We start from the raw sequence: 23,919 nt of genomic DNA, 5'->3' as shown, positions 1-23,919 counted from the left end.
TAGTTTTCTCATCACAATATTTCTTAACACTTTTTTCAGAGAATTTTCAGATTTGATTGTATGGTCTGCAGCTAAATTTTCTCCCTCGCTCTCGGGACCCAGAACTTAGATGTAGTCAAAGGCTGTATCCTCAATTGTGAACAAAAAAACCCCAACAGCTGTTATTTACTGTCTTTAAGGCCAGTTACATGGCACAGTTTGCATTCCAAATCCCACAGATTTAGGCAGCTTCATCTTTTCTGGGAATAGGCACTGTAACATGCTACTTGATCAAACCTTATTTGGACACTGAATGGGAAAGTGCTTATCTATTTAGGCAAAATAGCATGTAAGGAGTTGGACCTGCTATTAAACTGTGGGTTACCGTGTGTGTATTGGGTTTCTGTGGCAAGGTCTTGGTAGTGGGGCAGCCACAGGTGTGGGGTTTTTTTTCTGAAAAGCTGCTAAAAGCTTCCCCTGCATCCAACAAAGGCAGTTTCAATTGGCCTCAAGCTGGACATGCCTCTTCCATGACTGAGCCCTTCAATGACAGCAAAATGCATCTGTGGCAACATATTTAAGAAGGAAAATGAAGTTATTGCATGAAAACAATAGCCAGGGAAGAGAGGTGTGAGAATAGGTGAGAGTAACAGCTCTGCAGACAGCAAGGTCACTGAAGAAGGAGCAGGATTTTGTGCTCCAGGCATCAGGGCTGAGATTCCTCTGCAGCCTGTGGTGAAGACCATGGCGAGGGAGCTGTGCCCCTGCAGCACATGGAGGTCCATGGTGGAGCAGATATCCACCCAGTAGATCTGGTGGATGCCTCAAGGAGGTTGTGATCCCACGGGAAGCCCGTGCTGGAGCAGGATCCTGACAGGACCTGTGCCTCTATGAAGAGAGGTTCCCACACTGGCAGGACGCATAACCCTGTGGTGGACCAATGCTGGAGTGGTCTGCTCCTGGAGGACTGCATTCCACGGAAGAGACACACAGCAGAGCAGTTTGTGAATAACTACAGCCTTGGGAAGAACCTGCACTGGAGCAAGGCAACAGTGTGAGAAGTCCCTTCCCTAAGATGGAAGCAGAGGCAGAAACAACGTGATGAACTGACCACAACCCCCATTTCCTGTCCCCCTGAAGCACTGAGGAGAGGAGTTGGAGAATCAGAAATAAAGTTCAGCCTATGAAGGAGAGAGGGACTGGGAAAACACATTTTTAAGATTTGGGTTTGCTTCTCTTTATTCTACTATGATTTGATTTGCAAAAAATTCAGTAATTTTCCTGAACTGAATCTGTTTTGCCCCTGATGGTAATGGCCGAGTGATCTCTACATGCCCTTATCTCCAAGTATGAGCCTTTTGTTACAAATTTTCTCCTCTATTCTAGTCAGGAGGGGAATGTCAAAGAGTCTTTGGTGGGCACTTGGCATCTAGCCATGGTCATCCCACCATAATATGATCTTTAGTGTGAATCTTGCCCTGAGCTGTTTACCAGCATAAACAGAGCAGGAAGGCCATGGCTCCCTTGGACAGCCAGTAGTCAGTACAAGGGTTTTACAGCATATCCTATTTGTCCTCTAGGTGAGAAGGTGACTGGAATTTCTTTCTATGTCACTTTTATCTGTAAATAAAAATAATTTACTTTTGTAGGGTAGCTCAGTTTGGGGTTTTTGTGGCTGTACTTGCAAAACACCTAGAAAATTCCTAAGATTGAGGGGATACATTTTGCTTTCAGGATGCTAAGATTCCTACTGTAACCCTGATTCTAGAAATCAATAGAAAATAGCAAACAACTATTTATGCATTATTTCTCTTAAAATGAAAAGTGAATGGGAAGTTACTAAATTTTCAAATGCAGTCAACTTCACTTGTGATCCAAAATATAAACTGAGTATTAGACAATTTAACGATATTATAAAAATCTGTGCTTTGGAAAAGAATAACATGGATTCATTATAGGAATCTGAAAAGAAAACCTTTGGGAGATGAGCTAATGGTAGCAATTATACAATATGTAGCAGGATAAAAGTTCAGCAGCATAAATATTGATGGCAATTAGCTAAGAATTAAATGCACATTTAAGAAGGTAAGTGCTCTATGAGAACTGAATGCTTCAGCAGAAATCTTGTTTGGAAAATGCAGTGAGAGATTATTTTACAACATCGTGCTGTATCATAAACACACCACTACTAGAGGTTTTTGATTAAGTGGAAGAGATGAGATTTGTTTCTCTTAAACGTAAAAGCCTCACGCAAGCATACAAAATGAGAAGCAGCTTCAAATTAGACTGCAGCAAAGAAGAATTGGTTTTATTCCTATAAAAAAGTCACCCCAAAACTTACTGCATCCTCAGCTGACAACAACTGTGTCTAGTCTCAATAATATATACATAGATATATAGATAGATATAGGTGATGATATAGATAGATACAGATAGAAAGATATATATTTCCTGTCTGGATATTTGCATGTTAGTTTATAGAAGGATTGATATAAGATATATTTCAGCTAATTAAGTTGCATCACATGGATATCTGCACATCAATGCCACATTTTCACAGTCAGTTCAGGTAGCCGTTTCATGCTCTCCTCTCCCTGGCTGCACTACTCTATCCCTATAGCACTGCCTCTTTCATTTTCGCACAATTTGCTGTAATTTCAGTCTCTTTTTCTGGGTTGATTCTCTCATTCAGATCAGAATTGTGCAAGCACTGATGAAGGGCAATGCCAAGGTGAGGATGGGCAGACATGAGTGGAGGGTTGGTGTCAAGTTCCAGCAGTGATGCCAGCATATTCTGATTTAGACTGTTTGGGGAACCATGCCATCACTAAGGAGAATTAAGGTGAGACAAAGACTGATCTGTCAAATTCAGGAGACAACAGCTGGTCTAAAAAAGCAACAGAGGGTTTTCTAAGAAAGAGCAGTAATACTTATTTTATTAACCCACTCCTGAAAAAGAAAGGCATTCTATGCAGAAAGGTGGTAGGAAGACTTATGGGTTATTTCTGTTCTCAGTGAATCATCAAATGTTCCTCTGCTTCTTCTGGAAAAGGAAAAAAGGTTTCAGCAACTCTAGAAGGGGAAATGTCTTTGTAAACCTGGGCTTTTTTTTTACCCTTTAGAGCCATGGGAGGTAGATAGATACAAATTCCCTGGTGGAAAGAAGAGTTGTCAGGGTTCATGGCACAAAGAACCCTTGGTGATTCATATACCCAAGAAATCAAGAAGAAATTTTGGATGGAGTAACAGAATGGTCCAGGTATTGCTCATGTTGGTGCTTTCTTCATAGCACCAGCAGGTAGAAAAAGCAGAGCAAATATAATGAAAACCAAAATGAATTCCTATTTTTTGGCCTCCATGAAGAGGGATTATCTAGAGCCTACCCCTCAGATGTAAGAGATATAACAACAGGCTCCTAAATCCTGAGCTGTCACTAAAAGTCAGACCACAGCCAAAACTCTTTGTATGGTTCTGGAAGTTTTTCCTCACAGAGGAAAAGATCATTCAAGAACCTGATGGAACCATAGGGATTCATGGCTGAAAAGACAGCAAAATAAGATAATACTTATTACTTACTATAATATATGCAATGTATAATAACTATAAATGAAGGAGGTAATATCCATAGACATTAGATCATAAATAATGGGCCCCAAAATCTCTGAATTATGTCATTCATTCTTTGGAGAAAAATTTTCTTCTAGCTAGTATTTCTGGATCCCTTTAGTGTTTTTTTAGGTCCCTTCATTGAAACACCTTAAATGGTCCTATTAAAATAAGTGGTATAGTTTATTGTGCAAAACAATAATTATGTATGTATCTGAAGGACTGAAATTTCAGCAGCCAAATTACTTGATTTGTGCATGCTCTCAGGCAGCTAGAATTCTTAATGGACAATATTATGCATGAACCAACTGAAGATAAAAATAACACCCACAGCCTTCAAGAGCTCTGTTAGAAATGTTAGCCACCAAATAAATTAACATCTACAGATTTAGATAAATGGGAATATGAAAGTATCATTCTTCAGACATTCTGAATGCCACTAGAGCAAGAAATTATTTACTTGAAGCCTTAAATATGTTATTGCTGGATTCAGAAAAACACTTTGTCCTTGTAAATCAATACCATATAAAGGTCCAGAATCTCAGCAGAGTCCTGAAAGTTTACCAAAATGATTTGGAATGAATAACCATGGTATTTAAATATTATTTCAAGTATTTGTCTGCTAATAAATGTTGAAAAAAATTGTATTCTGTGATGAAGGGGAAATGCATAATCAAATAGTAGTTAAAATTTATTGAAAAACAACAACAAGCTCTCCAAGGTAGTTAACAATAGAAAAGATAGTTCACTTACTTAACTTGGACGTTGATTCTTGCTGAGATTGAGCAAATGTTTTTGATTTAAAAAATGTAGGGGTTTGAAAATGATAGCCAATAAATTTGGATGCTGTATTATCTCCTTTTGTGAGATTCTAAGGGATAAATAAAAATCTCAGCTAAAATGATAATCAATTTCACTCATTAAAGTTCTGCTCTAATAAATGCCCAAATGTTTCTTTTTCCAACAGCATATCTGCTTGGAATAAGGTCTAAAAGTGCAATAGATTCCTCATTATTATTGCTTGATATCATATGGTTCTGGAAGACCCATATGATATCCAGCAATAATAATGTAGGAAAAATTTTTCAGCTTCTTCAGTGTCCTTAGCCCAGATTCCTACTAGTCTCAACAGTAGAGACTACAGTAGAGACTCTCAGTAGAGACTCTCAAGACTGTAGAGTCAGGCAAGAGAGTCGGGTCTGTCTGTTTCAGAATATATGTATATTGTGGATGATAAATTTTTATCAGACTTATCAGTTTAAACAATTGTGTGTTCAAAATGAAACAGAAAGGAAAATAAAAATAGCATGATTAATCAACAAATCAAAGTAGTCATTCAAGCCAGGAAGACTGAAACCCAGTCTTGGTGAAGTAGAGGGTAAACAAAATTCTGTTAGATAAAATATAAATTAAATGGCTTCAGAAGCAATCTGAAGTGCAAATGTTGAAAGCTTACAGAGAGAGCAGGAAAATATTCTCACTGATTTAAAGGGAAAGACCTAGTCAGAAAGAAACACAGAAACAACTTTATATGCATCATTTTTTTCATCTGATTTGAATTAATGCCACAGAAGCAAACTTATGTGTAGAAATTTAAAATGGATCCCAGGTTTCTGGCTTCCTCCCGTTTCATGTTGCTACTTTCTACAGCCTTAGATGATGAGTGGCTCTTAGTCACACCCACTCTGCCATATCAATTCAAAGTTAGATTGCTAAGAGAAACACAAAGCTTCTCAGGTGGCAGGTGTTGTTAAGAAGCTCAGAACCTTACTTAATATCTCAGAGAAGGGCTGAAAATATTCCAGGTTCCTTCACAGCACACTAAGCCATCCTCTGAGGGATGTCAGACTGCCAGCTCGGTGAGCTGCAGTTCGGCCAAAGACTTTGACTTTGGCAAGCAGATAATCTGGAATTAGTTCTGCTTAGATTTACAAGGAACACAGGACAACTGGCAGACTACATGATGCTGAGAACTGGCAACTACATTACAAATGGTTCAGGAGAGCTTTCAGACCATACTGAGCTCTGCTTTGCTCTGCTCTGGCTTGGGAACAGAATGCCTGTTATGACTTAGAGGGTATTAGATACTGGATACCCATACCCATATTTGCTAGTTTAGTTTCATCTGAGAGAAACATATTTTTTATACTTTGCTACCTCTTTGATAAGCAAGCCAAAAAGATCCCAGAAAATGGAGGTTATTGAGAGGTTTATGTAAAAATTGCACCCTTGATCTCAAATAAAATGCTTGGGCAGAGACTCACTCACTGATGATTAAATTGAAAAGACGCATCTGGTCAGATTCAGATTTCTTTTGTGGGCAGCAATGAAAATGGATTTTTGGCATGTTGAAAACATGGAAGGAGAGATTTGAGCTTGTGGAGTTCTCTCTGCATTTTTTCTTAATCAACTTTTAATTAAGGAATCAATTTTAAACTAGATTGCCAGGGAGTAAGAAGACCAGTTTTTCTTCTTGAACACTACAGAAAAGTGAGATGAGTTCTTTTCATTCCTCTTTACCAGACTTGGCAGACATACACCTGCCCTAAAGCTACTCTTGGCTACTGATGAAGATGAGGCACTGTCAAAAATTGAGATGAAAGAAAGATTAAGAAGTTGATGCCAAAACAAAGGTGGAATTTAAATTAGAATAACTGGTCAGAACTGAATAGTAGAATGAATGAAAATACCAAAGTACTAGCAAAAAAACACAAACAAAAAAAAAAAACCCAAAAGCAAAAAAAACCCAACCAACCAATCAAAAGAACAAAAAAAAAAAAAAAAACCACAAAAAGAAAACCCTAACCAAACCAAAAAAAAAATACAAAACCAAACCCCTCAGTCTTTATTGGACATCTATCATTACAAGAGAGGATGCTGCTAACCTGCTAACCATTGATGCTCACTCCATTGTAAGGTAAATTAGTTTGAAAATGATGTAAAGTTCTTATAGATGAACATATTAAATAGTGCTGATTTCTCGTGGGTTGTTTGCAGGGTAATATGCTTCAGTGACTGAAGGGCTTTGAAACCTTAAAATACAGAAGATACAATTTTTGGGGTATAATTTGAACACACCACATTGGTTTTGTGCTTTAAAAAAAAATAAAAACTCTTTTCATCTTTTTCTCAGGCTCTGAAGCTTACAGTTTGTAGAGTGCAGTTCTTCTTTGGATTACAAACACAGCTGTACCATTTGTCATGGACTGATTCAGACTGCACTGGAGCACAGCAAAGCAGAACACCTGCAACACATCAATGATATCATTGTATGGGGCAACAGCACTGAATAAGTTTTTAGAAGAAAGAGAAAAGGAAAGAAAACTAGCCAGAATCCTCAACACCCATTTTGCTGTAAAACAAAGGTGCAGGGACTTGCACAGGACATCCCTTTTTTAGGAATAAAATGGTAATATGGATATCATCAGATCTCAATGGATGCAATCAGCAGAATAACTTCTGTCTCTGTACCAATGGGCAAAATAAAACACAAGCTTTCTTAGGTATTATGGAGTTATGGAAAATGGACTTTTCAAGCTACAACTTCAAGCCTACTGTCAAGTGACCTGGAAGAAGAACAATTTAAAATGAGGTTTTAAATAATGACAGGTTTTTAAAAAATTAGCCAGGAAATATTTCATGCAGTAACTATTCAGCTAGTCCAAGCAGAATAAAATAATAAACATGTGCTCTACATGGCATTCACGGAGAATGGACTTGCCTGGATCTCTGGCGGGAAGCACCAGGGAAAACTTCTGGTTGGTCTTTAGAGTATTGGAGCTGGGAATACAAAAGATCCAAGGCCTACAATATTCCAGCTGAAAAAGAAAAATTGGCAATGTATGAGCTGCTTCAGAATTTAGTGGTCCTGAAACACAGCTTCTCCTGACATTAGAGTAGTTGCTGTTCAAAGGGATGGTTTCTCTACACATTTTGCAACTTATGCTACATGGAGTAAGTGTGTGACACCGATCACACAATAGGCTCCAATAGGAAAATCTAGTCACCCAAGAATTTTGGAAATGATCCTGGACTGGCCAACAGGCAAATATTTAGGAGCATCACCAGAGGAGGAGATAATGCTTTTTGAAGAGGCCCCACCGTACCATGAACTGTGTATTGCTGCTCAGGTAGAGAAACTGGTTTTAAAAGCATATCACAAGAGTGGGGGCACTGAAGAGCACGATCAGCAGATGAATCAGGCTGCTAATATTGAAGTAGCACAGATGGGTCTGGGCAGGCAGCATAAGGATTTATTGGAAGGCCCCATGACACCTTAGGCCATCAAGGAAGAGACAAAATATGAGATGGGCTCACGATCAAGGTATGGATTCAACCATGGACACTATGGCACAGGTTATCCAAAATGTGAAACACGCATTGCAATCTAGCAGGCCAAGCAGTTAAAGCCTCTCTGGTATGGAGGAGGATGGCTGGAATATAAATGGGGGGCCTGACAGATCAATTATATCACACTCCCACAAACCTGCCCAGGCGAGCACCTTATGCTTACAACGGCAGAAGCAAACACCAGATGGCTGGAAACATATCCCACACCCCATGCCACTGCCTGGAATACAATCCTGGCCTTTGGAAAGGAGCTCTTATGGAAACATGAGTCATACAACAGGATTCATTTCTGAAACAACCTCATAGACACCTGGGCCAAAGAGCAAGGCACTGAGTGGGTATATCATAGAGCTCATCACACACCAGCCTCTGGGAATGGCAAGTATGGCAATAGTCTGTTAAAGACCAAACTGACAGCAATGTGTGCTTGTGCTGGGATGTTCAAACATTAGGATACATATATAGCAAAAGGTGCCTGGTTAGTGGCCCTATCCAACTGGAACTGTATTCATTAAACAGCAATTAAACACACCAATCCACCTCTTCTGCCTCAAGAAACTACTGCTACATGTGGAATTTGATATGATTTTATAAATCAAAAACAATGGATATTTTCAAGAAATGGCCCATAAATTTAGGGAATTATATCTGTGTGTGTATATAGAAGACAGGAAAGGATGTCTTGAAAAATGTCAGACCTGGGCATCATATAGATAGTTTAGAATAAGGAGTGGGTATTGCCCTGTTTTTGGCTGTGAGGGAATTAATTATTTTCTTCCTATTGTCTGGTATAGTGCTCTGTTTTGGACTTAGAATATGAATAATGTCAAAAACACACTAACGTTCTAGTTGTTGTTAAGCAGTGTTTGCACTCAGTCAAAGACTTTTCAGCTTTTAACACTATCCAATCAGCAAGCAGCCTCAAAGGCATAGGTAGGGAAGAGAAAAAGGCAGGACAGATAACCCCAGCTGGCCAAAGGTTTATTCCATACCAAGGTGTCAAGTTCAGTTTATAAGCTACAGGAAAAGCAGGTCCTGGACCCCTGTTTGAGAACTGTCTGGGCATTGGTGGGCAAATGGTGAGAAATTCCAATGTACAACAGTGTTTTCTATAATCTGGCCATTATTATAATTTTTATTATTATTATTTACTCCTGTTTCTGTCTTATTAAAGCATCTTTATCTCAAATCTAAAAATTTCTTCCCAGCTCCATTGAGCGAGAGCATGGGTGTTTAGCTACTTGCTGGGTTTAAGCTACTACATCACTGAGCATAAACTTGTTAAAATGCATGATAGGAAAGAGCAGAAAGTGTGCATAGCATGAACAACTTCTCAGTGATATTTCTTAATTTCTAGTTTTGAACATTCTTAGTTTTCCCTTTGTGCAATTTTTATAAGCACATCATTACTACTAAAGTGGCTGTCTTGAAATACATTTGAGACATAAAACATTAGGGTTCAGGAAAGAAAAAGGAATTCCAAATAATGGGAATCACAATTGCCTTGCCAAGGATTAAAAAACATGCTTGTGATGTCATTCTTCACAACACAAGAATTAACAGGTAATTTACAACACAAGACCTAACAGGTAATTGCCTAGGATTAGGAAGAGAAGTTCCTTTCATTACAGGGATCTCATATCCAATTCTGAATTCTTCAGCATCACAACTACATCATGTCCCACCATTTGTCTAATTCAGCATCTCAGCTTCTGTGTTCCCTGCCTCTGTGTCATTTATCCAAGGCACAAAACTCTGCTCTATTACCCAGCAATAAGAAAACTCTTAACTCTAATAGCTGTGCCTTAAAGGAAACCAGCCATGAAAGAGCATGCCAACTCTTGATTAGCAACATGTGCAATTTCCCTTTAAGGCCTCCAAGCAAAGGGTTTGGCAAGTGTGTATAGTTGTTATGATAAGAGAAGCACAAACTGCATATTAGGAAATTGCACAGGAATGGGACATGAAAACTCGGGTCGAACTGGAGCATTATCACAGAAACAACTGAAAGAAATAATCTGTAAAATTATAAAAGTGTACTTGGGAGATAACAAGGTAAAAGAAGAAATCCAGATGTTACAATATAAAAGACAAGCAAACAAACAAATGCAGATCTAAGTTTATTGAATCATCTGTACAGAGAGATCAATAAAGATTTGCCAGGGCCAACCTCCGGAGAAGCAAGGTCAATTATTATAAGAAACTAGCTCTGTCACTCAAATAACTGAAATATTTTTCACTGTACTTTTAGCATAATAGATAATAAAGACTTTATCTTGCAACATGAAAAAAATTCATAAAAATAAAACCACTTTAATCTCTCAAATGTCACTGATAATTTAAAAAGACATTTGACTCTATACTTAATATATTGTTCAAACTAGTATTGTCACTATATTCCAAATCTTCAGAATGTTATGTTGAAATCTTCAGAAACAGTAGTTGAAATGACAGTGGTTTCTCTGACATGGAAATGTTTCAGCATTTAACAGCCTTATAATCATCTGCAAGATACACTCTCCCAGTTCTATGTGCACTGTGGGCAGATATTCCTGTCTGCTCCCATTCTGCTGTTCTGTGTGGACACAAAAAGGCATGAAATCATCCATGAAAAAGATGAATCATCCTTTACAGTACTTAGCTCAGAGTGTCTTTTCCTACACATTTTAGATATCCAAACCTGTTTTGGATTCCTCTCTGATACCTGTCATCTAAAAGATAAATTACTAAGTTTTAGATGCAAATTTCTAACTATATGTAAATTCTGTTTCCTAGATTGGATACAGTTTGGAGTCTCTCTTTATTTTCCCCAGTACTAGGTCATTTCTATCCACCCAAGATCCAAAACTGGTAAATTTTCTGAATATAGATAATCCCTTATGCTATCCATTCAAGAGCTGAGTACAGCTCACCCATTTTTGTGTGAGTGTTCTCTTGAAAGGCAGCTGTTATGTGACAGATCTACTTCATGTAAAATCTTGTTGAATTTCACAGTTCAAACCCCAAGAAACTTAACACATTTGTCCAGCCCCAAAGGAGGAAAAAGTCTCTGTTATGTAATATAGGGGATTTTAATGTCTGGTAAGGCTTTGGCTTTCCTCCACAGAAGGACTCAAAGGTCATGTATTGCACATTTTTTCACTCGTGCTAGTGAATATTGAGTTACTTGCATAAGTGTTCAAACAGTACATATCACACATCAGCAAATACATACAAAAGAATAGTTCTATGCAGTGACAAAAAAACCACATTTTACTATGAATGGAATTTTGCCTTCCAAAGATGACGCTCTGCCGAAAACTTTAATAAAATTAGGCAGTTTTATGAGAATGTGTAAGAGGTTAATTTTTCATACTGATTAGCACCTACAATCTAAAAATCAGAATACTTCCTGTTGGAAATATAAAATCACTAGCAAATTATAAAAAATTATCTTCTTTCCCAGCATGAGGTGAGTTGCAAGAAATGAAACTCTTTCTGTCATAGTTACCGTTATAGGATGTGTAAAATATTAAGAAAGACTTTGATCATACTTTTGATTTTCAATTTATCTTAGGCCTCTTAACCTTCTGTAACACATTGTGCTTGAGGATTAAAACCATTAGTCTAATAACTATAATTAGTCATAATTATCCTAATAGGGTGATATTAGTTAATGAAATCTAATTTCAGTGTTCTTAGCAGATTTAATTAATACAATATTTATATCAGCTGGAGAAACAGCAGCTTTTTGCAATTTACCCAATATTTTGTGACTTACCAAGAAGTATTAATTTAATGTCAGTTGCCAAAATACAATCAAAAGTGAACTCTCAATATGCCATGAATTTACCTTGCGCCAATCACAGTAATATGAAGATCTTTAAACCTCTTCCCCTTACTTTTTCTGGAAGAAGTTTTAAACATCCATGACTGGTACTTTTCTAATAGTTTGTCTTTCTTCCAAACTTCTTGGTTTTATTACTGCTGTACCAAGGAGTTCAAATGTCATTCAGTCACTAATGTACTTTCCTCACCTATGGCCCCCCTTTCCCCTTTCTGGGAGATGCTCAATAAAGTTGAAAGATTTCAAATGACAGCAATAGATCACAATGTGGAAAGGATCCCTATTTCACTATTTCCTCCCAACAGCTCTGGACCTAGGGAATTCATGTTCACATTTAAGAAATGCATGCTTAAAACAAACCACCACATGTACATTTGTGCTGTCATAGCTTAGGGCCTCCAGCACTATAAAGAAAACTGCTTTAGATTTACAGGAATACCCTTCCCTGAGGACAGAGGCAGCTCTAACTTTGGGGAAAGTGAGGAAGGTCCATTCTCAGTGATAATTGTCAGTGAAATCCTATTCCCCATCAGTGCTGACTGTGATGATGCCCAGCAAGAGTGGCATCAAGCCTGTCACCGCAGCATGTTGAAAGTGTACCTTGCCTGTGTATCTGCCCTCAGGTGCATGGCACCAGCAGCTAAAAGGCCTGAGTCCTATGTTTAAGCATATTCTGTCAAAAGAAGACAAAAGTTTAAAAAACATGATGGATTGTCCAGGAAAATTAAATATTCCAGAGAAAAAGAAAAGGAATTTTTCATTGTTTTGAGTAACAGATTGAAGACTCTTGTGAGGTTTGCTTTTTCACTAAGAAAAATTGATAGGAGTCTTTCATCCTTTCAGCCTCACTGCCAAAGAGCCACGGATGCTCAGTCTGCCTGTCCCTGCTGAAAGCAGCAAATGATCCAAGAACTTGGACCACTCATGCAAAAATTGAAACTGATAGCAGTCTTCTAGGTGAGCAACCAGGGACCCATAATTTTCAGTTTTTCCACCATAAAAAGCAATTCCTTAGGAAAAAAAAAAAAAATATTTCCTACCAGATATTGATTTTCACACAAAATTATCAACTACCTCTAAGCTTATAACACTATGCATGAACTCTCCACTAAGTAAATTTCATCTCCAAGTTAAATGTTAGCACACCATCTAGCACACAGAATTTCTAAAACCATGTATGAAGGTTAGAAGGCAAATTTTGTTTTCAGCAGTGACTTAAACATTTATTATTTAAAGGCTTTGGAAATTTTAAGTCTAGGTTTTTCAAAGATTTCTCACTAGAGATAAAATGTAAAAGTGGAAGTTAAAGGATAAAAAAGCAACCACTTAACTGAGAGTTGAGGCTTTAAAAACTTCTAAAAAGACTGTGATATAAAAAGTGCCATTTTAAGAACCTGAATTTTCCATAGAAATGAACTGATAATTTCTATAATTTTGATAACTTTTGCTTTGCTTGTGATGTTTTTATATCACAAAAAAACGGTTAGAGGAAATCCAGTGAGCTCTTAGTTCCTACTTCTCCCCAGTCACACATTCCTTTCCATTCCCTAATGACAGCCTTTGAGGTGCAATGGTTGCATCATTTATTCAAGTGGGGAGCTGATGTACTGGGACCCGATCACTTACTGCCTTCTTTTTGTTTGATTAGTTTTAAGCAGTGTCAGCTCATTAAGGACATGAGAATAGAACCATGCCAGGATGAGAAGTGGGATATGCACTGGCTGCCCCATTTTATGCACTGGAAATAAGATAGGTGAGGGAAAGAAGTATAAATCTACTGAAACTCAGAATAAAATTTCACAACTGGCTTCTTTTTCTAGGCTGCTTTTCTGCACACTGCCTGTTCTAAAAATGGAAAGATTTGGACTGTCCAAAGAAGTAGGTTAATCTTGATGTAAATCATGCTTATAACACTTTTTCTTCCATGTCTATGATTTTGTCACCTTGTACGCCTGAAAGTCACTCTGGGAGAAAAAAATCAGGAGTAAAGTCTTTAAGCCACTTTTGCCTTATCTTTCCTAAGCAATGCATGTGTAAAATCAAAGGTGATGTGTAGGGCAACATAAGCAGTCAAAAGGTAGCCCATGCTGCCAACATTAACATACTGAAAAGCCATAATTTTAATTTTTTTATGTCTTTCAAAATGTTCCCCTGAAGAAGGTTAAGCATGATAGTATTATACATCTCATTCTCATGAAAAATTAAAAATTCCAATGGGTTTTCAACTGAAAGGGTTCTCTGCTATATAGTTTGAGGGTTTTTTCCAATTACTGAACAAGTAAACACAGAATTACATAGAATTCACTAAGGCCTCCTTGAGCTTTCTTCACCAATCACAAATCTAGCAACAACATGCACAGAGGAACTATTCTAGTTACCATCCAGAGATTCAGGAAAAAAATGAAGTTTGTCTTGAATGCTTATTTCTTGGGGTTTCTTGCTTACATCAAGCCTACTGTTGAAATTTACACTGTAGGGAAAGCAATCTCCAAGCTAACGTATGTGCAAAGCATTCTAACTCCAATTTCGAGGATTTCAGAGGGACTTCAGAAGCATTTAGCTTTGGGCTATCCTTCCATTGGGAAGAGAACCTTGCCCAAACAGAAGCTTTACAGCAATTATCATCATCCTGGAATTTTATAAACAATGCACATGATAATTAAGAATGCTTTAAAATATCACCCTAATCATTATTAATTCCTTTGGTATTTATGGTAATAATGGTAATTGTGATGAACTCATTTTGCATTAATGTGAGTGCTTCTGGAGCTCCACATTAACTTGTAGCACTATATTGAAGTGTTATTCAAGATGGATATTACACTATTTATTTTTAAATGTTTGCAAACTCTTTAAAATCAAAGACCTCCAGGAAAAAACAGATTTTTCCCAACTGAAGAATTTTTTTGTGTTGTTTGGTTATACCATAGTTTCTGCTGAGATTTAACAGCGATGAAAATGGACAAGGTTGAAGGGAATAAGGTGAGGCTCAAGTCACAGAAAATACAGAGAGAGAAGAAAAATCTTGTACTTTTCAAAGGCACGTACTTAAATCATTTTTGCTTTCATTTTACACCTAATGACAACTGCCAGATTTATGCCACTGGAAATTAAAAACAGTAAGTTTATTCAGTATATAAAGAATGCCTGCTCCTGCTAATGTTGACTGTGTCTGATTGAAAGGCTGATTTATAATGAGACTTGGCTGATTCAGTCTGTGCATCTGCTCCAGTATACCAAAGCACTGCAGTATCTTTAATGATTAGAGTGTTAAAGATCTCTTAGTCCACTATGTTCACAGTATGTCAATTTTTCTTAAATTAATAATTCAAACTGTAATCCTTCAAACTCTTGAAGTTAGCTACCTATGGAGTTTATTTTTCCACTTGAACTGCCTCTTGCACTTAGGACTGAGCATCTTCTAGACAGCTGAAAGGCCAAATCTGAAGGAGATATGTGATTTGTTCTGCATTTTTCAAAGCTTCTCTCAAAATCTTAGCAGGTGTTGAGATTTACTTTTCAGACACCATAAGCACAGGACTATTGCTCCATATTATTTCCCCTGACAGCAAGGCTGACATAAGTGGCCTCTGAATCCTGCCACTCCTCCCTTAAGAACTGCATGGCAAAATCATATTATTTAAAGCTCCTCCTTCATTTTTGCAGTGCTGTCAGTGCAGCTGATGGGAAGTCACAGGGGGTGGCAATCATTGGCAAGGGGAGAAAAAGCTGCTTAAGTCAACTTTGCTGCTTCCCAGGGAAAATGGAATGACTGACCTTAGGTTTCTGTATTAGTAAAATTCACTGAGGGCTTAAACTAAATGTCACTTAAGTAGTGCATAGGCTGCTGTTCACACGTTTGTACCCTGCCAATGAAGCTGGTAAGAATTTATTCAGATTTAAGAACAATGCCACTACTTTCACCACCTTTTCATTTTCACATTTTGTAAACACTAGAGTTTGTGAGCATTTTTATGCTAAAATACACATGAAAATCAATGAGCAAAATCAAATGAGCTTTGTTAAGCTCTAACTCTCTGTTATTCTAGACAGGCCACAGCTGAAAATCCTCTGAGCTTTGCTGGCTATTCCTCTGGAATAGAGAATGCGCAACCCCCTTCACTCTCACAGATTTGTTATGTGCCTCTGATTCCTGGATAGTAGCTTCTCTCCTCTAAGCCATGGGTAGGCAGGCAGATCCCAATGCAGCACAGACACTGCCAGCACCACAGTGCTGCAAAAGACACTTTTACAGTCCCTCTTCCCCCAAACCTTTCTTCATACTCTGCTTACTTCACTGGCAGCTGAGGATACCTGTCACATTAATAGAATTGTGTAAGGAAAAGCAGGCATGAGGTGTACAGGGGGAAAAATGAGATGGAAGATTTCCTGTGAAAAGATAGATTCCTTCATATCTTTCATGCATTCAGTGGTACTAAAATGTTTCCATATAAAGGAAACCTTGGCTTTCACCCATAAGTATATACTTCAAAAAAAGACAAAAGCAAAAAAATAACAAAAAACCTTTAACCTGAGTTAGGCAACTGTCCAGAAACACACATACAAAAATACCTTCACAAAAGTGAAAGTGAGCAAAAGATGGTTGGCATTTCTTGAAGGACAGCTCTTCTGTATTGTCCATTTTTCCACATGATTTTATGTTCAGGTCTACAGCAAAATTTTCAGGAGGAAAAAAACTTTCCACAAGGCATTGGAAAATAGTGGTTTGTGATCTCTGGGGTTGTTGATCATCATGTTTGCCAAAATGGCAAAAGACTGTGTTTTACAGAAACTGAACACTCATCCTTTTGTAAATTTGTTTGATACTGGGAAGAAATCAGAAGACTCCTGATCTCAATATCTTCAACATCTGCATTTTCCAAAATGTAAAATATTTTTCCCTGAATAAATGCATTCAACTAAAATAAGCTGAGGATGTATTTTTAATAGCTTTATAAATTGTATATATGGTATGAAGTTATATATACATGGGTGTATAAAACTATTTCCTTTCATACAAATACATACAAACCCATGATAAAGAAATGCCAAAGGAGAGAACAAAACTGACTGGAAAAGCAGGAAATTGTATATAAAGAAAAAGAAGCTCAAAACCTCAATTAACAGAGGTAGCAGGCTTTTTAGAACTTTCTACATTTGTAATTTTTTCTACAAATATATGATCTTATTCTAACTCTCAGAAAAAAAAAATCTCTAGATTAAATTCTAATCCAAAGAAGCATTGAATATGCAGTGACAAAAGAAGTTAGCACCTAAAAATGGAAGACAAAAAATCCTAATTGCTAATATTCTGGTATATTCTTTCTTAAAATATAGCCTTCTAAAGTGAATATAATTATTGTTGCTTGTTGCAAAAGATTTTTTTTTCCCACAACACTAGTGAGGTTTTTGATACCCATATTCTTTTCACACTTCCCAATGGCTGCTTTGGTTGGTGCTATCTCTGTATTAACTCTCGATCAGTTTTTTATTCTTAATGTTGTTTGATAAGCTTTACATTTTGGCATCTTTTGCATTTGTATTGCCATTTTTTGTTTGTAAACAAAATGGATTTTACAGTACCTTGCATTTTAATTTAAAATATCATGAGAGCCTATCAAACTTTAAAGATTTGCTTTGAAAGTATGTTGAAATTAGCATTTGTATTTACCACTTCACTGTGTTGGTAATAATCAGTGTAACGAAATGTTAAACCACAAAAATTCATCTTTTATGGCTGGATAATCCCATCAAGAGGGAACAAGAATAGGCCGTTCTCTTCTTTAATAGGCTTTGAGATGCATCTGTCTTACAATAGACATCAAACTACATCAGTCATATTAAAAAGTATTTATATTGTCATGATTTAGTTACTTCAAATAAGACTTATAAAGACCAAAAACTTCCTTATTATTTTTTGCTCAGTAAATTTACAATATTTTACTCAAAGGACTGTATAGGAATGTAACTTAAGTATAAGAAATGCAAAGAGAAATTCGTACCTGTTGGTTTCATTGAATCATGTTAATGCTCTAATCATAAGGTCAGAAGTAGCAGAGATAATCCCATAAAAAAAAGTAATGTGGTAGTGCAAATAGCTTAAAATTATTTAAATTTGTCCAAATCAAAGCACAGGTGCAGTGTTTAGGGCCATATAACTATACTGAACAGATTTTCCAAAATAGTATATTATCTGTCACTAAGACTGTCTTTTGTCTCCAGGTGAAGCATCCCAGAATTTCAATCTTTCAGATGTTTAGGTAAAGTTAGCCTTATACTCTAGCATCTTTAGAACAATTGTACCTCTGAATTTTGATTTCTGCTCTAGATCCCATCTATGAAATGAGTGCTTGATATAGTGCCACCAGTGAAGTCCAAGGTGAGAAGAGCATCTTATGCGGTATTTTTCAATTAAAAAAATCAGAGAATGAAACTTAAAAAGTCAAATGACAGTCACAGAGGGTAGAAACAAGATTTTTACATAAACAGAAAAGACACGTGGGAGTGAAGCTTGCTTGAAGAGGTATTGACCGGCCCCACTCAGGTCCTTACTGAAATCTGTCACCACACCAGAGTTAATCTGAGTTACAGATGGGATGAAACTCTTCAGCATGATCTGTCCAATGTGCCTTTTGATTCAAGACTAAAATGAGTTTTTTCATAACCAGTTTTAAACTCTGTAGCTGGCTTATAATCCTAGTAGTGTATGCAGGTGTGAAGAATCATATGGGAACATGGCAAAAGATTTGGCATTAAAGTTCATAGTCTCCCAAACCTGGGCTTTATCTAGGGAGAGGAAAAAAATAGTGCTTTTTATCTGTCTAGGTAGACAAATTTATCTAGGGGAAGGGAAAAGGAATTGCTTCCTCAGCAAGGCCATAGCCCACAGGATAATTATCCATATGTGTAGCTGGGTACCAGCCACAACTTGGCAACTCTGCCAGCTGCTGAAGAACAGGCAGTGAATATCCTTGCTGACCCAGGACAAGAAGGGATCACCGGAGGATTTGCCCATGTCCTGGATGCAACAGAAAGCAGGTTGGTGGCAGCACAGGCTTCTGCAGCAGTAAATCTGCTTCTGCTTCTCTGCCCTTTCCTCTTCCTCATATACGCTGTTCCCAAACATTTTATTGCACATGCCAGCAGAGTTTGTTTAGTGATCCTCCAAATTCAGTTTGTCTGATAAATTCTTTTGCAAATCTAGTACAACAGATGACTAGGTTAGATATGAGCACTTTCATGAAAAGGTCTCCTTAATTACACACATCTTAAATATCTGTTATAAAATATTACCAATTATTACATCTGATACCAGGTTCTCTGTCACAGTTCATTGCTAGTGTTCAAGAGAAATACTACTTTAGTTGAAATCAAATGAAAGCGTACATAATACTTGTTGAAATGATAAAAAACAACATTTTTCTCCCAAACAGACTGATCCATATCTGGCTTAAGCAGGGTGTTTTGAGATTTCTTTTTTTTAATTGTCTCTGAAATGCAAGGAAATGCAGTATGCAAAATCCATCAGTAGCTTTGCTTCCTTTCAGATACAAAAGAGTGAATACTTTTTAAATTGAATAATTCATCACTTTGTAAGGACCAGTCAACAATACAGAGTGGAGACTTAGGCTGCAGGAAATTATATAATATGTCAAAGCCAAAGTATGAAATTAACCAATACACATTTTAGAAGAGAATCTACATAAAATTTTTTTAATATAATTGGCCCATTCAAGAACTCAATGTTTTTAATACTGAATTCATGGCTATAAAATGTATAATCTCTTATATATTTTGATTATGTTAAAATATAGAGAGGGATATTTCTTTTGAAAACATGAATAACTGCATAAGCTATATGAGAAGCCAGGAGGTCATATGTGACGTCATGCCTATATATGAGCTCGTTTAATGCCACTGAGATGTATGCACAATCAGCTAAAGGACTTCTAAAAATTGCTAGTAATTTCTTTGATAACTTGCATGAGTTCCCTAAGAAAGATTAATTTCTTTAAAGGGAAGTATTCATTTTCTTCTTCCCAGAAAATTAGATTGTTTTCAAAAAAACTAATTTAGAAAACAGTTTTTCTCAAACTAAAATAATTATATTACAAAACTATTTTCCTTATGTGCTTTGTAAATATAATAATACTTGTGTATAAGCATGGTTTTAGAAAAAGTAAAAGCTATATTTGCCTACATAAAAACTCTATTTAAGATCATAAGTACTGCCTTGGTACGGAAGCATATCAAAGACAACTACTTACATGAGAAGCTGTGGCTTCTACCAGTATCAACTATCTTCCTAACTAATACAATACTCTCATATTGAAAAGTTTTTGTGCTTTTTTTTTTTTTTTTGAAAGTTACTGTTTCTTTATTCTAGGATCTCTTTGCTGTAGCTTACTGCACTTGGCTGTTACTGTCAAGGGATCTGGGTATCCTATAGGAGAAAACAGCACACCTTTGAGCTTTTCCATGCATCAATATTCTATTGGCTCAGAAATTAAACATGACACTGGATTTCTGTTTCTGAAACTCCTTCACTTTCTTTGACCAACGTAAATGTGACTAGCAAATAAATTCAGGGCAAATTTATTTCTTAGAGGTGTCACTGTGGCATGGTTTGAGTCATATGAAATTCTAATATTTCTAATAAAAATAAATGGATCACTTTTGTTGTATTCCATTTAGCATTTTGGAGTGTGTTGCAACTGCTGATAGTGGTTTAAATTGACTTCCAGCTAATGACATTGGAAAACTACTTAATTCTGATTACAAAATGAGAGACTTTACAGTCTAATGAATTTTTAATAAAGTTTCTGTGTCTCATTGTATGGGCCTGCTCCTTAGTGCATGAGATGGAGATAACATTCCTCATATTCCATTTTTTTCCCCTGTTTCAAGGAAATTATAATAAATCATCTGAATATTTGCAGTTCCACCTTACCCTCCTAAGTAAAATATCTCTTGAACATACAGGGTGAAATTCTTTCCATAGTTAGACCTCTACATTTGAAAAACTGGTGCTTGAAAACTTGACTTTTCTTCAGAAAAATCATGTTCATTTCTTAAATCACACATGCAAAATACCACCAAGTGGCAACCATGTAGGGTGGACTCAGATATCTCAGCGTTATCTGCCTTGAAGAAAGGCATGTAGTTTGTTTTAGCTGACTCAATTATTTGCATTATCAAAAAAAGATAAAATATTGCAAGGAGCAATTATGTGTTGAGCATCTTTTATGTGTTATCTGTCATATACCACATGTAATTCTCCAGTGAAGTTTTGAATGGCACTACATACAGCAGGGTATCTATTTCTGGATATTGAAAGTAGCAGTGATAAGATGTTATCTGTAAAAAAAATGCAGATCATAAATTTTCATATCTTCTCCTTACTCAAGCACCTATGGGGAAAGCAGGCACAATATGATGTTTGGGATATTTGGGACTTTTTAGAAGAGTAGAGGAAAGGATAGTTGGTATTTGATGGAATTATTACTCCCACACCTGTTTTGGAAGGTAAATACCAGAACTGCAATTGCCAAGAGCACTAGCAGCTACCAGCGTTTAAGTACAAAATTGGACCTCAGTGACATTGATCTGGGGAACATGTTTATTTATTACCTTAACCCATTGTTATTTGTGCTGTAACCACAAGAAAACCATAAGATCTGCTTGTTATTTACTTAAAGATGATAAAGTCATATGAAGGGGTGGCTTTGACTTTCCTTGATGAGTGCTGGGTCTTTGCATTAATATTCCAAAACCATTTTTGATATGGATGTACTCAATGAGCTGCAAAGAAAAGAAGGTTAAGGGGATATAATTACAGCTGGTGTTTTTCCCCTCCTTTTCCTATTCTGCCCTACTGAATTCTCATCTTGTCTGTATTTCAAGATGCTAATAATGTTTGTGGAATCTGTTGTTGGATGCTCAGATATTTCAGTTTTGTATTTTGGAGTTACTTTTATGAAACACTTTTTATTTTTTAATGTAAATGTCCACCTAATAAAAATTTATTATGTGTAATAGACTGACACAAAAATCTCTTTTTCTGTAGTTGAGAGAATATAATAGGAGAACATAATAGCTGAAGGCTGAGGTTTTCTCCATGCCTGCTGTAAAGGAAGTTAAAATCATGTAAAATTACTTAAGTAGTTATTAGGAAAAGCACATTAGGGAAGGGATGAAAAGGCATAGAGAGTGGTTTGGGAAGAAAACAAGAAAAATGCAGAAAGGCTTTCCAAGTGATGGAGATGAGCCCTCTCCAAGACCAAAAAAGGGAAATCAACAGTTATTCAGAATATGTACTATAGAAAATGCAGGAGGAGATTCTTGCATAACCAGACCTGATCCTGGATCAAGAATTAAGAGAAAGGTGCAATAAGACAGTGTTGCAGTTACAAAATTTCCTATAATACAAAGTAAAAAATGAAGATTTAAACTTTACAATTTATATTCCTACTTGTGTTATGCACAGTTCCTTTCAAATATCCTTTAAAACCTAGTTTTAGACGTGAGTCTGGAAATCTGTCAAAAATATGTCCCAGTATCAGTTAGCATGCATCAATAATTCTGGCTGCTAGGGTTACATACCCAATGAAGAAGTAACAGAGTGCCCATGCCTAGGAAATATGCTGGAGAAGATGGAAGTGAATGACTTCCAAAACCTGCTGGGCACAGTGTTGCAAGCAGGGCTCTACGCCATGGAGTGTCCTTATCACTCAGATGAAGTCAACCGACTGGTCTTTGTGTCAGACTCACAGAAACAGAAGGGAGAACTTAGGGCAAAAATGAACAGGGGAAAATCCCTCTCTTGTGTTCTTTCTGTTGAGTAACACTATCATTTGATCTTTCTGGAGACACCAGCTCTCAAAATTTAGTTAAGCATTTTAAGGAACGTCTTTTATGTCTTCTCCACCCCATAAGGGATAAGGACAAAAATGACAACAGAAAGATTTTTAGTAAAAAAAAAAAAAAAAAAAAAAAAAGAAAAAAATCCAACCTTTTTGAACAGAACAGTATTTAGGCCTGTCAGGAGGAATCAGGCACTTGCTGTCTGTCAGGAGGAATCAGGCACTTGCTGTAAGCTTCTAGAAATCCTAAAAGCAGCAGTATGCCCTCTTGTCATCCAAATTGGAGTTCAGCCAAATATGTGATCAGTGATTATTGTTGCTCAGCTTGAGTTTGAAATTGGTGAGTCTGCTGAACTTCCTAGCAAATCTTATAGAAAAAAGAGAATATATTCTATTGCAGGATCAAAACACTGGATGAAAAACTGGAACATTTCATTGCATGCTAGTGGTTCAAATTTGGAATAGAAATACCAAACTTCTATGTAGAATAAAATCTTATAAACAGACTTCAAAAACAAAAAATCTGAATTAAATGTAAACTTGCTAATCAGGACTAATGTAAAAATAAATAAAACCACCAGTACACTAGTAGGAATGAGCAACAAAATGTGTAGGTCTTGTGCAATCTGGAGAGATTTTCACTCCCCAGGGAAAAACTGGGGAAACATGTATTTCCATGGAAGTCTATGGTTTTTAATGTCCAGTGAGTGAGGAAATTTAGTTTCCAGGCTTGTCTTTTGAATTTATTACATAAATATCCCTTTAAACATCCTGGACTGACAGGTCAAGTATAAACTATTTCTTGTGAAAGATGTTCTTCCAGCTGTGATTGGGTGTCTCCATTGTTTATTGATGTTGTATTTTGATTTTGGTCCATCGTGTTTGATAAAGTTTGTCCATTTTATTTCTAGAAAAGCTTTTAATTAACTGGATATGATAGATTGTATTTTGGAATGTGCATATGTAGGATCATGGATTTTCATCCTTCAGCTTCTTCAAGACATTTGGGGATCCTCCAAAAGTTTTTATTCTGTGGATGGGTTTAACAATTGTGGAACTGGGGAATTATAGGTTGTAGTTTATTAAATGAATTTCCATGTAGGTTTCAGTGCACCATAGCAGTAAGGTCCCAGTAGTCTTGAATTTAGGAGAAAAAATTAATGCTCAAAAACATGTAATCTACTGTAACACTCTAATTTGATTTGATGTGTAATTGCTGTAAAGACTGGTATTAGATTGTGACAGTGAACATTAAAAGAAAAAATAATTCAAAATTTAAGAGTGATTCTTTATTTA

General features: G+C 36.6%; 1 long non-coding RNA gene across 1 annotated transcript in view; it reads right to left on the bottom strand.

Annotated features, from left to right (window-relative positions):
• Nucleotides 1–7,305: 7,305 nt before the first annotated feature.
• LOC141729033 (uncharacterized) overlaps nucleotides 7,306–23,919 on the bottom strand; it is a 32,339-nt gene continuing 15,725 nt past the window's right edge. The window contains exon 3 of the long non-coding RNA XR_012580279.1: nucleotides 7,306–7,403. This is a non-coding gene — a long non-coding RNA (uncharacterized LOC141729033). The remainder of the gene's footprint in view (nucleotides 7,404–23,919) is intronic.

Source organism: Zonotrichia albicollis, chromosome 5, assembly GCF_047830755.1.
Source record: "Zonotrichia albicollis isolate bZonAlb1 chromosome 5, bZonAlb1.hap1, whole genome shotgun sequence".
Classification (NCBI taxonomy): Eukaryota; Metazoa; Chordata; class Aves; order Passeriformes; family Passerellidae; genus Zonotrichia; species Zonotrichia albicollis.
Note: the sequence above shows the minus strand (reverse complement) of the source record. Positions and strands in the feature narration are given on the sequence as shown.